Here is a 12850-nt window from a genome sequence, read left to right as displayed (position 1 = left end):
TATTTGCTGTCATAAGCATACTAACCGATACGCATCTACAGATCTAGAGTGTTAGTAGTTATTTGGGTTGAATGATGCGAAACTGACAATCATTCTGACCTACAGAAAACACCAATTTCATATGATTCAACCCGATGTAAATTAAATAAATCCAAATGGGTTTCTAGATCAGTTCACAACGCTTTTGGCTGCAAGTAACAGAAAACTCAGCTAACAATGGCACATACAACAGACATCTATGTTCTCTTCCACAATAAATCAGAAAGTAGGTAGCTGACTCAGGAACTGAACAATGTTAGAGGTCTGGACTGACCTCTTCTGTGATTCTCTTAACATTCCCCTTCCGACTTCAAGATGAATGCCAACTGTCTCTTTCTTTTAACAGAAAAAGCAGAAGCCTTTCTAAAAGTCCCCAGTATAGGAATTCCTTGGTGGTCCAGTGGTTAGGACTCGATGCTCTCACTGTGGAGGGCCAGGGTTAAACCCTGGTGGGGGAACTAAGATCCCCAGAAGTCACACGTTGGGGCCAAAAAAGAAAGTTCTCAGTAGATTTCTCCTGGGCTAAAACTGTGTCGGGCTTCCCTATCACATGACTACTGCAAAGGTGGCTGATAAAGTAACTTTGTCTTCCAGCCCCTACAGTTAAAGCAGCTAGGGACCACACTGGTAGAAACTGGAGGGTGCCACAGTTGCTTACAATTTTATTGTTGGGAGCCCATGATTTCTTTAAAGTTGTAAATCTGTGCATGATGTATCTCTAGAGATTTGATGAATATGGCCACCAGTGAAAAAAGCATTTTGCTTCTGGAAATGTGATGCTGTTTTCATTCAGGGTCAGCTCAACACCACTTCCCAGAATCAGGGATTCTATTTCAATTTCAGTGCCTTTAACAACATATGTGGCATAAAGTGACTAGCTAATGAAGAGCTTTAGAAAAATCCTATCACTTGCAGTATACTTTATCCCTCATAATCTAGTGAAAGGAGACTTTTCTAGAACCTGTCAGGGACCTTGTGCATGGGTAGGATATGCCTGGTGGATCCCCATACAATTTCTCTGCCACTGGAGTCTTTATATTCCCACTTGCGCATTATATCAGAAGACATTTGGCCTTTCAGAAATAGTTGATGGGCCAGCATAAAATCGAGATTTGCATTATTCATAAAAAACAAAGCAAAACAAAACCTATCTGTCCTGGCAGCTAGGCAACCATCAGCTGCCTGTTCAAGTTAGTGAACAGAATCTCTGTTATTTACCCCAGTGCTTCTCAAATGATCGGTAGGGAAGAACCAGTTTTAAGTATTTTCAATCTATCACAAATGGATACTTTTACAACATACACTAAAAATGAATTCCTTGAAAAATAATAAGTATAAAAAATATAAAAATTACAAGACTACATATTTTTTGGTTATAACTAGTATTTATAATGGTAACTCACTTCAGTATTCTTGCCTGGAGAATCCCCCATGGACAGAAGAGCCCTACGGGCTACAGTTCATGGGGTAGCAAAGAGTTGGATATGACTAAGTACAGCACAGCACAGTATTTATAAAAGTACCCTGCCAAATGCTGTAGAGCCTTTTAAATACTTAACTCTCAAATTCTCTACTCATCCTGAACCTGAAAGGAACATTTCATGAAGTGGCACCAGCCTGTGGACCACACTGAGTACCACCAATCTACCTCCAGTCCAGTCCAGCCCCATCCAGAATGGTGCTCTGTTCTCTCTGATGAGGCAGACTCAACATCCAGTCTCCCTCACAGACTGGTTTTGCCTGTCTTGACCTATGCAAACAGGACCATACAGAATATATTCTCTGGTGTCTGACTTTTCTCATTAAACATTTTTGAAATTTACCCATTCTGTTGATGTACTGATTTTTATTTATTTTTTGGTTGCACTTGGTCTTTGTTGCTGCGCACCGCTTTCTCTAATTGGGGTGAGCCAGGGTCCTCTTCTTGGCTGTGTGCGGATTTCTCATTATGGTTGCTTCTCTTGTTATGGAGAACAAGCTCTAGGCCCACCAGCTTCAGTAGTTGTACCACAGCGGGCTCTAGTGCCCACGCTCAGTAGTTGTGGTGTAGGGGCTTAGTTGTTCTGTGGTATGTGAAATCTTCCTGGAATAGGGATTGAATCCCTGTCCCCTGCATTGATAGAGGGGGATCCTTATCCACTGTACCACCAGGGAAGATTCCTGACTTTTAAATATGCATGAACATGATAAAATCAACACAGACACAGGCTAATTAAAAGTAAATCTCTCAGTTCCTTCCCTAGAGGTCTAGTGGTTCCAATTTGGCTCTTTCACTGCCCTTGTCCTAGGTTCAAACCCTGGTCAGGGACAGAATGAAGTCCTGCAAGCCATGCTGTGTGGCAAAAAAAAAAAAAAAAAAAGAAGTGCAGCAATAAAAAATATTGCATGATACCGCTTATATGTGGAATCTAAAAAAAGTGATACAAATGAATTTATTTACAAAACAGAAAGAGTCACAGATGTAGAAAACAAATTTATGGTTGTGAAGGGGAGAGGGATAAACTGGGAAATTGTGATTGACATATGTATGCTACTATATATAAAATAGATAATTAATAAAGATATGTTGTATAGCACAAGGAACTCTATTCAATGCTCTGTATTGACCCTTATATATGGAAAAAGAATCTAAAAAAAGTGAGTGAAAGTTACTCAGTTGTGTCTGACTCTTTGCGACCCCATGGACTATACAGTCCATGGAATTCTCCAGGACAGAATCATGGAGTGGGAAGACTTTCCCTTTGCCAGGGGATCTTCCCAACCCAGGGATCGAACCAATGTCTCCCTCATTTCTGGAGGATTCTTTACCAGCTGAGCCACAAGGGAAGCAAAAGAATAATAATAATAATAATAAAGAGTGAATATATGTATATGCATAACTGACTCACTTTGCTGTTCCGCAGAGACTAACACAATATTATAAATCAACTATACTCCAATAAAAACGCTGTTTTAATGTAGAAGGAAAGAGAATGAGAAAATTACCATTTTGTATCTCCTTAAAGGTGCCCTGGTTTATGCAGACACTAAGGCAGGTGCAGGACTCCCGACTGCCAGCCTCACCCTTTTTCAGTATTAGGTGGCCAGAGTTCCTGAGCTCTCCTGGTGCTAAATCATCAGCAGTTCTCAAATAGAGCACATTTGGGTACTGCAACAAAGGCTGGTGGATTGTCAGCCTCTATCTTGGTACACGTGACACACCCTCTGACAGAAGGTAGTCCTGGGATCAAGGAAAAGAGAGGAGAGCGAGGCGCAGATTGCAGGCTGAGTGGGTGTCTGTTTTGTGTGTTGTGGAAAAGGCCTACATTCCTCTTCTGCAGCCCAAGCCTGTTACAGTAACAAAGGAAAGCGATGTCAAAGAAGAAATTCCCCACTGGGAAAAACGAAGCCAATGGATTGGATAGCCGAAATTTCTTTGTTTTTTCCCCCAGTATACCAGAAGCAGCAAAAATACAGGTAGCGCTGGACTTATAAAGACCGCAGTGAAGTCTGGAGTATATTTGTTCAGTTCATTTCAGTTCAGTTGCTCAGTCGTGTCCGACTCTTTGCAACCCCATGAACCGCAGCATGCCAGGTCTCCCTGTCCATCATCAACTCCCAGAGTCCACCCAAACCCATGTCCATCGGGTCGGTGATGCCATCCAACCATCTCATCCTCTGTCGTCCCTTTCTCCTCCTGCCCTCAATCTTTCCCAGCATCAGGGTCTTTCAAATGAGTCAGCTCTTCGCATCAGGTGGCCCAAGTATTGGAGTTTCAGCTTCAACATCAGTCCTTCCAGTGAACACCCAGGACTGATCTTCTTTAGGATGGACTGGTTGGATCTCCTTGCAGTCCAAGGGACTCTCAAGAGTCTTCTCCAACACCATCTCCAACACCACAGTTCAAAAGCATCACTTCTTCGGTGCTCAGCTTTCTTTATAGTCCAACTCTCACATCCATACATGACCACTGGGAAAACCATAGGCTTGACTAGACGGACCTTTGTCGGCAAAGTAAAGTCTCTCCTTTTTAACATGCTGTCTAGGTTGATCATATCTTTCCTTCCAAGGAGTAAGCGTCTTTTAATTTCATTGCTGCAATCACCATCTGCAGTAATTTTGGAGCCCAGAAAAATAAAGTCAGCCACTGTTTCCACTATTTCCCCATCTATTTGCCACGAAGTGATGGGACCGGAAAACTAAGAACATGGCATCCGGTCCCATCACTTTCGCATGACATACTCTGCATATAAGTTCAATAAGCAGGGTAACAATATACAGCCCTGATGTACTCCTTTTCCTATTTGGAACCAGTCTGTTGTCCCATGTCCAGTTCTAACTGTTGCTTCCTGACCTGCATACAGGCTTCTCAAGAGGCAGGTCAGGTGGTCTGGTATTCCCATCTCTTTCAGAATTTTCCACAGTTTATTGTGATCCACACAGTCAAAGGTTTTGGCATAGTCAATAAAGCAGAAATAGATGTTTTTCTGGAACTCTCCTGCTTTTTCGATAATCCAAAGGATGTTGGCAATTTGAACTCTGGTTCCTCTGCCTTTTCTAAAACCAGCTTGAACATCTGGAAATTCACGGTTCACGTATTGCTGAAGCCTGGCTTGGAGAGTTTTGAGCATTACTTTACTAGCATGTGAGATGAGTGCAACTGTGCGGTAGTTTGAGCATTCTTTGGCGTTGCCTTTCTTTGAGATTGGAATGAAAACTGACTTTTTCCAGTCCTGTGGCCACTGCTGAGTTTTCCAGATTTGCTGCCATATTGAGTGCAGCACTTTCACAGCATCATCTTTCAGGATTTGAAATAGCTCAACTGGAATTCCATCACCTCCACTAGCTTTGTTCGTAGTGATGCTTCCTAAGGCCCACCTGACTTTACATTCCAGGATGTCTGGCTCTAGGTGAATGATCACATCATCGTGATTATCTGTGAAGATCTTTTTCGTACAGTTATTATGTGTATTCTTGCCACCTCTTCTTAATATCTTCTGGTTCTGTTAGGTCCTTACCATTTCTGTCCTTTATTGAGCCCATCTTTGCATGAAATGTTCCCTTGGTATCTCTAATTTTCTTGAAGAGATCTCTAGTCTTTCCCATTCTATTGTTTTCCTCTATTTCTTTGCATTGATCCCTGAGGAAGGCTTTCTTATCTCTCCTTGCTATTCTTTGGAACTCTGCATTCAAATGTGTATATCTTTTCTTTTCTCCTTTTCTTTTTGCTTCTCTTCTTTTCACAGCTATTTGTAAGGCCTCCTCAGACAGCCATTTTCCTTTTTTGCATTTCTTTTTCTTGGGGCTGGTCTTGATTCCTACAAATTAAATACAAAATACTTTTTTTAATACCCTATGTTCTACTTCATGGAGAGAACATCAGAGATGATTAAAACCATTAAAAATAATGAACCAAATACAAGAACATGATAATTGAAATATACTTGATGTTTTAAAAAAAGAGAAAATGAAAGAAAAAAGAAAAATCGCTTTTAGTTGAAACATTAACAACCTGTTGGACAGCAGTACAGTTAGCTGTTCAGTTAAGGAACTCTTTGAACTCTGAAACTGGTGTTTCATAAATTCATGTTGTAGACCAAATTCAGCAGAGGCAAAAAAAAAAAAAAAAGAATGTACATGGTAACATTTTAGATAATGAGAAAAAACAAAACCGCAGATAACAAGATATCCAGAATGTCTAACTTCAGAATTGTTTAATGACTTACAGCATTGTCCTTGAATTCAGATGGTCTTTAAAATAATAATTATAAAGACAATAGAATTCTATTCCTACAACAATGATAAGTGAAAATAATGGAGTACAAAATTATGACCACTGGCAAGTGGAACTTAAACTGCTAAAAATTAAATCACTCCTTTAAGAGGACTATGAACAATCATTATTACTTTAAAATTATTCGTTATTGCTACTTTTTTTCGATAAAAAACGTTTATTGCTCCAAAATATATTTTCTGAACAAGAATTGGTGAACAATTGATAAACAGTTTCTGTGTTAAGATATCTAAAATAACTATGAGATTAAAGGTATCACTATTTTAATTGGTTGATTTGAAGGAAATGGTAAGATGAAAATAAAAGTTTCAAAATTTGTATTTTAGGAGAAAACTTAGATGCTTTAGGGGAAAAAAATTACAGAAACACTTAAGTTTCCATATTTTTCCATATAATAACACGATGCTCTTTTTTTTTTTTTCTTTTCCGAAAAAGAAATCTTAGTTGAAAAGCTTATCACACCGAAAATAACGCTGTGACCCCGACGTGATTTGAACACGCAACCTTCTGATCTGGAGTCAGACGCGCTACCGTTGCGCCACGAGGCCTTCCCGAGGCCGCGTTTTGACGGATCTCCTGAACAGATGCATCGTCATCATTAATGGGCGGGGTTTTATTCTTAGGTCCCACCCCGGTCTTTGTCATCTTGGTTCTTGGAGAGGCCAGTGGGCTGCACCCGCGCTCACTGCGGGATTAACCATCCTCCCGACAAGTCGTGTTTAGTGGCACTTGGTTTAAAGCTCAATTCTTTAACTTCGGTGCACTTTTAGGTTACTCAACAGAGAAACGATTTCATGTGTTTGAGATTTATTTCTGGAGTTTCCGGGGCTAATGAAGTGTCGGTGCACAACTGCTGCGCCTCCTTCACTTGGCCTCTCTTGACTTTGGTTTCTATCAGGGTATAATCACACAGTCTCTAACGTGGTGAGTGCAGCGCATTGGCGGTGCCCGGAGCCAAGCGCCGCTCACACGTGGGCGCTTCGTACACCACACCCATTATTTCTGTGTTCTCGTCGCTTTTGTCCTTTCCTCGCCTAAGTCCTAATTCAGTCTCAGTCTTGGATCACTGAAATCAGGACCCTGTAGATCTAACTATTAAGGAATTGCGGGAATCTTAACAGAGTATGCAGCGTTGGTGGTATAGTGGTGAGCATAGCTGCCTTCCAAGCAGTTGACCCGGGTTCGATTCCCGGCCAACGCAAGCTAGTTTCCTTTTTCATTCTTTTTTTTTTTTTTTTCAAAGATCCGTCATGAATTACACTGGTGCAGTTATCTTCTGTCTCCCTTCTTGTGTTTTTTAAATTATCGTCAACTAAACGGATCTAATAAGCTTACTGAACAGTGAGGATAATAGCTCATAAACGTATTAATTTAGCCGCACACTTAAAATGAAAGTTACTTGAAATAAAACATTAACTTGAAATTTAGAATGTGAGTTTGAGTCAGGACAAATCATTTCTCTTCTTCTGCTTTTCTTTTTCTTCCAGTCTTCTTTTTATCTCCATCCCATGACTCGGGACAGGTACTTCAGAAATAAACAGTAGGATTCTAACAGGTGTAAAAAACCTAGAAAGAACAAACAAAATATGTTACTTGCTCCTCCCCGTCGGGGAATCGAACCCCGGTCTCCCGCGTGACAGGCGGGGATACTCACCACTATACTAACGAGGAATGAGCTGCAACAAACTTGCTTCAAATCCTTGATCTATATCTTACCGAGCTCAGCATACCAAGGGCGAAGTTCCTGGGTGGGGATGTTGTCCTTCCGTCCACTAAGACATGCTGACCTAATACCATGCACATTCTAGATGATAACTAAGTGAGAGTCCCCAGAAGGGCGAGAACGTGCAGGTGTTACCGAGACACAGAACTCCAAGGCTGCAGAGACCTGAATTCTGCCAGTCCTTGGTCTCTCCCAGACATAACTGAATAGGTCCCAACCCGTTTCACTACCTGTCATCCACTACTACAAGCTGACTGACATCAATTAAAACGCAACCAGGCTCTGGCGGTCGAGGGGTGGCACCAAGCAGGGTGTGGGGGAGCAGAAAGCGAGTGCTTGCCCAAGTTCGGAAGTGACTTCCCTCTTCCCGACACTGTGCGCCCCTTCCTGACCCCCGAGTGTCCACTCAGAACAAAAGACCTGCCTGCACACTTTGAAGTGCTCAGTTCACTCCTATCTCTTTCCAACCCAGCCTCAGCGCCATTTCAAATGACAATCACATTGGGGCGTTCTGGCTTCCGCAAAAAACACGAGGTCGGGCTCGTCCGGGATTTGAACCCGGGACCTCTCGCACCCGAAGCGAGAATCATACCCCTAGACCAACGAGCCGACGCGCAAAGCCGACGGTGGACGACTTTAGAGGTCGTCCCAGGCTTTCTGCGGTCCCAGGGCTGTGATTCTCGGTGCCCTGATCTTGGTGCGCACCCGGGGACCACCAGCCCCGACGCAGAACACAGTGGAGCAGGAGTCTTGGATTCTCTCTCTGCTCTTGACCGCGAGCTTCGACTCTTCCCAGGAAATAACGTCGGGGAAGTGGGAGGGAGTGGTCTCGGCCTCGCCCACAAGCAGCCTTCCAGGACTGCCTCGAGCACCAGAGTAACCTGCTTCCTAGGATCATTGTCCAGGTGCCACTCCGTAATCCGGGGTCTCGACTCTTCCTGCTTCTACCTGCTTCGTCCTTGGACTCAGCCCTCTGCGCAGAGTTTTGAAGACTAGCGGTAGAATTGCCTTTCTGGGGGCAATTAATGAGTCCTGAATCTCTCTGAGAACACCAGTCCCTCTTTCGGTCCCTGCGTCTGGAGCGACCGACACTGCGAGAGCCCACAATCTCCCCAGACCGCAGGGTAGTGTCCAGGCGAGGGAATAATTCCTGGGGCCAAGAAGACCCAACGAAAGGGGAGTCATTGAGATGAACGACTGGCGAGGTCGGGTTGGGGAAATCGGCTTTCCAAAGCGCGAACTTCTAAGGTTTTAATACACTTGGCCTGCTCTTACTTAGGGGCCGCCAAGAGTCCATCCAGGCAGGACCTGGTGGTGTCAATTTCTTGCCAGCTCAGTTCCTGCTCCTGAGTGTCTTCCCAGAAGGGTTCTGATCTGCCCCTGAACTCGACCCCCTCGTAGCATCTCTGGCCTGAACCATCTTGCTTCACAGGCCGGTCTTATGGTTTGTGGGACCAGCCCCTTCTTAAAGTCCTACTCACCGATACTTCGGTGGAGGGCGGGGGCGGGGGCGGGGGCGGGGTGGGGTGGGGTGGGAACTTGAGTGAAGAGTTCAGCTCTTTGTTTTTTCCTTCTCAGGCATCCCTGGCGGGACAGTGGGGTAGGGCAGCAGAGAACACCCCATCCTTTCCTGTCAGCCTCCCAGGCCTTCCAGATGGGTGAGGAGTGCTGCAAGGCATCACCCTCCCTCTAGCCTTTTCCATTTTCTGTCTCCCCAGTCCTGGGCACCAGCCTTCCCCAAGTCTCTAGTCATCTCTTTCTTATCTACTGTCAGGCACTTAATTGGCACAGAGGCCAAAGCCTAAAGCCCTTATAGAACACGATGAAGGCCTCCTTTTCTAGAAAAATCCATACAGTATCTATGAACCTCACTTTTAGAATCCAAGAACTAAGGTGTAAACAACTGATGTCATTTCAACTTTGGTGCAAATATTTTACATTTTAACAGGAGTCAAAACTTTACAGGGAAACACTGAGTTCTAAGCTATAACTTTGGGCCCTTACCTCATGGATGGTTTGAAAGAGAAAGGGTGGAAAAGATATTCTTGGTGAATTTGAGAAGTTATGGATTTGAGAAGACAACATCCTGACCTTCTTCTCCCTTTTCCTTGGGCTCCACTTCCCATCAGTTACTGAGTCCTAGTGTGTTTTTTATACTAAACATGTCTCGAATTCATCCCCTCCTCTTCATGTCTCCTATAGCTGCATTGGTACAAGTCTTTGACACTTCTATAACTGAATCCTGTCCTCCTGGAGGTCCCCTACCCCCCATAGTATCTGATCCCTTGTGTTATTCTTCTATGTAGCAGCTGCCTAGCATATCACATCATTTAATTTTAAAAACATTATTGTTGTGTTTATTTTTCTCTGCTGTATTCCCAGGATATTGGACAAAGGTGTTACAGAACAAAGGTGTTTAATAGAACACAGGCAAATTTCCACATGGTCTTTTAAAAGAGTCTAAGACTCACCTCCTCCAGAAAGCCTCCCCTGATCAATCTTCACAGTCAGGCCCAATGAGGTGCCACTTCTTTTCTCCACCTTATCCCAGTGCCCAGTCCCTGCCCTTGGGGCACTGTGCTGTGACTTCATCCTCCTTCCTATGAGAAAAGAGGTCTGCCTTATTCATCTGGTTATGCACAGCGTGCAGCTGGCACAAATCTAGTCCTGGTGGTGCTGCTTCACTTACTTGACCTGTCATCTCTATATAGCAAGTCCTTCAAGCCAAATTTGTGCTCAGACATCTGGCAGTGCTTCCCAGGCCAAGGATGGTGTCTAGACCTTTCTGCCTAACTTCCAAGAAGGTTCGGGCCCAGTCAACTGCGCACGGATCCTACTTCTTGCCTCCTCTGCAGCATTTACTTCTGCTCTCCAAGCTTGGCTCCAGTGCTCCAGAAATGGCTGCTCTGCCACCCCAGGCTCCCTGGAGACCCCACCAGATATGCTTTCTTCTACTTCCATTCTGTCCACAGGGTCCCAGCCCTTTCAGTCCTTCTTGTGGGAACCAGAGTGCTCCATACTAGCTGTTATCTTCTGTTAATTCCTAACCCACTGCCAGCTTATGAAGATTGTTACATTTGAAGGGCCTGATACAGGACGCGCACATAAGAAGATAGACCTCTCAATTTTTTAAGTCAACTATATATATAATATATACACACATATAATTCTGAGGCCTCAAAGCCAAAAGAACTTTAATGAAGAACCAAGCAAAACAAACTGACTCAGGTTCTAGGGATGTCCCGGGGTAGAGAAAGATGTCAAGGCTGTGGGATGGCTGCCAGGGCTGGTTCACCAGCACCAGGGCAGTGTGGCGTCCTCTGGGCAAAGGAAGGTGCAGGCCTGCATTGGGTTTCCGCCCTGGTCACTGCGGAAGGTTTTGGAGCAGTCTAACTGAGCGAGCAGCTTCTCTCAAACGTCGATAAGGGCGCTCAGAGAGCAGAAATGGTAACCTTGGGTCTTCCGATCTAAAAGCAGTTGATTAATTCATTAGGATAAGAAAACAAGCTCATTCTTACTTCCGAAAGGCACCGCTGGGATTCGAACCCAGGATCTCCTGTTTACTAGACAGGCGCTTTAACCAACTAAGCCACGGCGCCAAAGGTACATAGAGTTTCTCTGAAGGCATATACACAAGTTTACCACTGGGATCCTGTTCACAATTCACTTCTCTAAATTTAATTTTGATAAATCATTGTTTGACATCAAACATCCATTCAAGAGCTGCCGGCGATATTGAAAGAAGCAAATTAAAGACTTCAACCTTAGCAAGAAGGACGTGGTTGGAGGGTGTCTGTGGCCCCTACCGGATCAATCAATCCCTGTAGAGGTCTAGGACAAAAGGCAGGTAATTGTAGAGCGCGTCCGAAAAGAAGATGAGTACGTAGTCGGCAGGATTCGAACCTGCGCGGGGAGACCCCAATGGATTTCTAGTCCATCGCCTTAACCACTCGGCCACGACTACACATACACCAGGGCACTTCTCACTCTCACCCTTTCTTAGTCCCCAAGTTCCGCACACACTCTATCCCTTTTGTAATTTTATGCTTTCCCCGGCTAGGAGACTGCTCAGCAAGAACACCAAAAAATAGATTGTGATTGACTTTACATTGGTGGCCCCGCCCCATTTTCCCGAGATGCTCTTCCATTCTCTCGCCCGTCTGGAACAGCTTTCTCTCAGGTAAGAGCATACGTGGAAGCTACCCTGAGCTCGGCGGAGCTCCTTCCCAAGCCCTAACCTGAGTGGGCAGTTTTGTTTTGAAAAGGAGTGGGTTCGGTGTCATTCGTGATTTGGGAAGGTAACTAGTTCCAGGTACAAACTCCCGAATAACAGCAGGTATGCGGCTGCTGCTGCTAAGTCACGTCAGTCGTGTCCGACTCTGTGTGACCCCATAGACGGCAGCCCACCAGGCTCCCCCGTCCCTGGGTTTCTCCAGGCAAGAATACTGGAGTGGGTTGCCATTTCCTTCCCCAATGCATGAAAGTGAAAAATGAAAGTGAAGTCACTCAGTCGTGTCCGACTCTTAGCGACCCCATGGACTGCAACCTATCGGGTTCCTCCGTCCATGGGATTTTCCAGGCAAGAGTACTGGAGTGGATGCCATTGCCTTCTCCAACAGCAGGCATAGGAAATAGTAAATGTAGTCCACCGAATCCGCGAACCTCAAACTCCGGGAGATTGTCAGCAATAGGGAAGCCTGGCGTGTTGCAGTTCATAGGGTCGCAGTCGGACACGAGTGAGCAAAAGTAACCCGTCTGGCCCGTACGGGGATCGAACCCGCGACCTTGGCGTTATTAGCACCACGCTCTAACCAACTGAGCTAACCGGCCAGCTGCTAGAATGATGTTCTTTGAATCATCACATGTATCACTAAAGTATGGCAAACCCATTTTTAAATACTCGAAACTTTTGCTATGTAGCAGGCTCCAGAGACCTTCCAAACACGAACTAAAACAGATTCCTAGGCTGATTCATGTCAATGTATGACAAAACCCACTGAAATGTTGTGAAGTGATTGGCCTCCAACTAATAAAATAATATTTAAACAACAATAACAACAACAACAGATTCCTAGTGCACATGAGGGACCGTGGTCTGCAAAGCGCTTGGAGGCGTGGCTAGGCTCTACCTCTGTATGTAGCAAGCAGCTTCCAGGGAAGAAATGGCTGAACATCAAATGCATGAGCATCTCCAAATAACTACTCCTGCAACCCGTAATTCTGTAGGTTCTTCCTGCCGGCCTCAAGGTGTTAATCAAGAATCTGCCTTAGGCATGGCCCAAATGCAACCCACAATACTGACCCCCTGTTGGAGT

General features: G+C 44.6%; 7 non-coding genes across 7 annotated transcripts; 1 reads left to right on the top strand and 6 right to left on the bottom strand.

Moving 5' to 3' along the window:
• Positions 1 to 6288: 6288 nt before the first annotated feature.
• Positions 6289 to 6360, bottom strand: TRNAW-CCA (transfer RNA tryptophan (anticodon CCA)). The gene has a single exon. It is a non-coding gene; the product is annotated as a tRNA-Trp (tRNA).
• A 581-nt stretch (positions 6361 to 6941) lies between these two features.
• On the top strand, positions 6942 to 7013 carry TRNAG-UCC (transfer RNA glycine (anticodon UCC)). Its single transcript has one exon. It is a non-coding gene; the product is annotated as a tRNA-Gly (tRNA).
• A 398-nt stretch (positions 7014 to 7411) lies between these two features.
• Positions 7412 to 7483, bottom strand: TRNAD-GUC (transfer RNA aspartic acid (anticodon GUC)). Its single transcript has one exon. It is a non-coding gene; the product is annotated as a tRNA-Asp (tRNA).
• A 589-nt stretch (positions 7484 to 8072) lies between these two features.
• On the bottom strand, positions 8073 to 8144 carry TRNAP-CGG (transfer RNA proline (anticodon CGG)). Its single transcript has one exon. It is a non-coding gene; the product is annotated as a tRNA-Pro (tRNA).
• Positions 8145 to 11060: 2916 nt separating this feature from the next.
• Positions 11061 to 11134, bottom strand: TRNAT-AGU (transfer RNA threonine (anticodon AGU)). The gene has a single exon. It is a non-coding gene; the product is annotated as a tRNA-Thr (tRNA).
• A 283-nt stretch (positions 11135 to 11417) lies between these two features.
• Positions 11418 to 11499, bottom strand: TRNAS-AGA (transfer RNA serine (anticodon AGA)). The gene has a single exon. It is a non-coding gene; the product is annotated as a tRNA-Ser (tRNA).
• A 792-nt stretch (positions 11500 to 12291) lies between these two features.
• On the bottom strand, positions 12292 to 12365 carry TRNAI-AAU (transfer RNA isoleucine (anticodon AAU)). Its single transcript has one exon. It is a non-coding gene; the product is annotated as a tRNA-Ile (tRNA).
• Positions 12366 to 12850: the final 485 nt, after the last annotated feature.

This window comes from Muntiacus reevesi, chromosome 18 (genome assembly GCF_963930625.1).
Source record: "Muntiacus reevesi chromosome 18, mMunRee1.1, whole genome shotgun sequence".
Taxonomy (NCBI): Eukaryota; Metazoa; Chordata; class Mammalia; order Artiodactyla; family Cervidae; genus Muntiacus; species Muntiacus reevesi.
The sequence above is the reverse complement of the archived record's forward strand: the minus strand, read 5'-3'. Positions and strand labels throughout refer to the sequence as shown.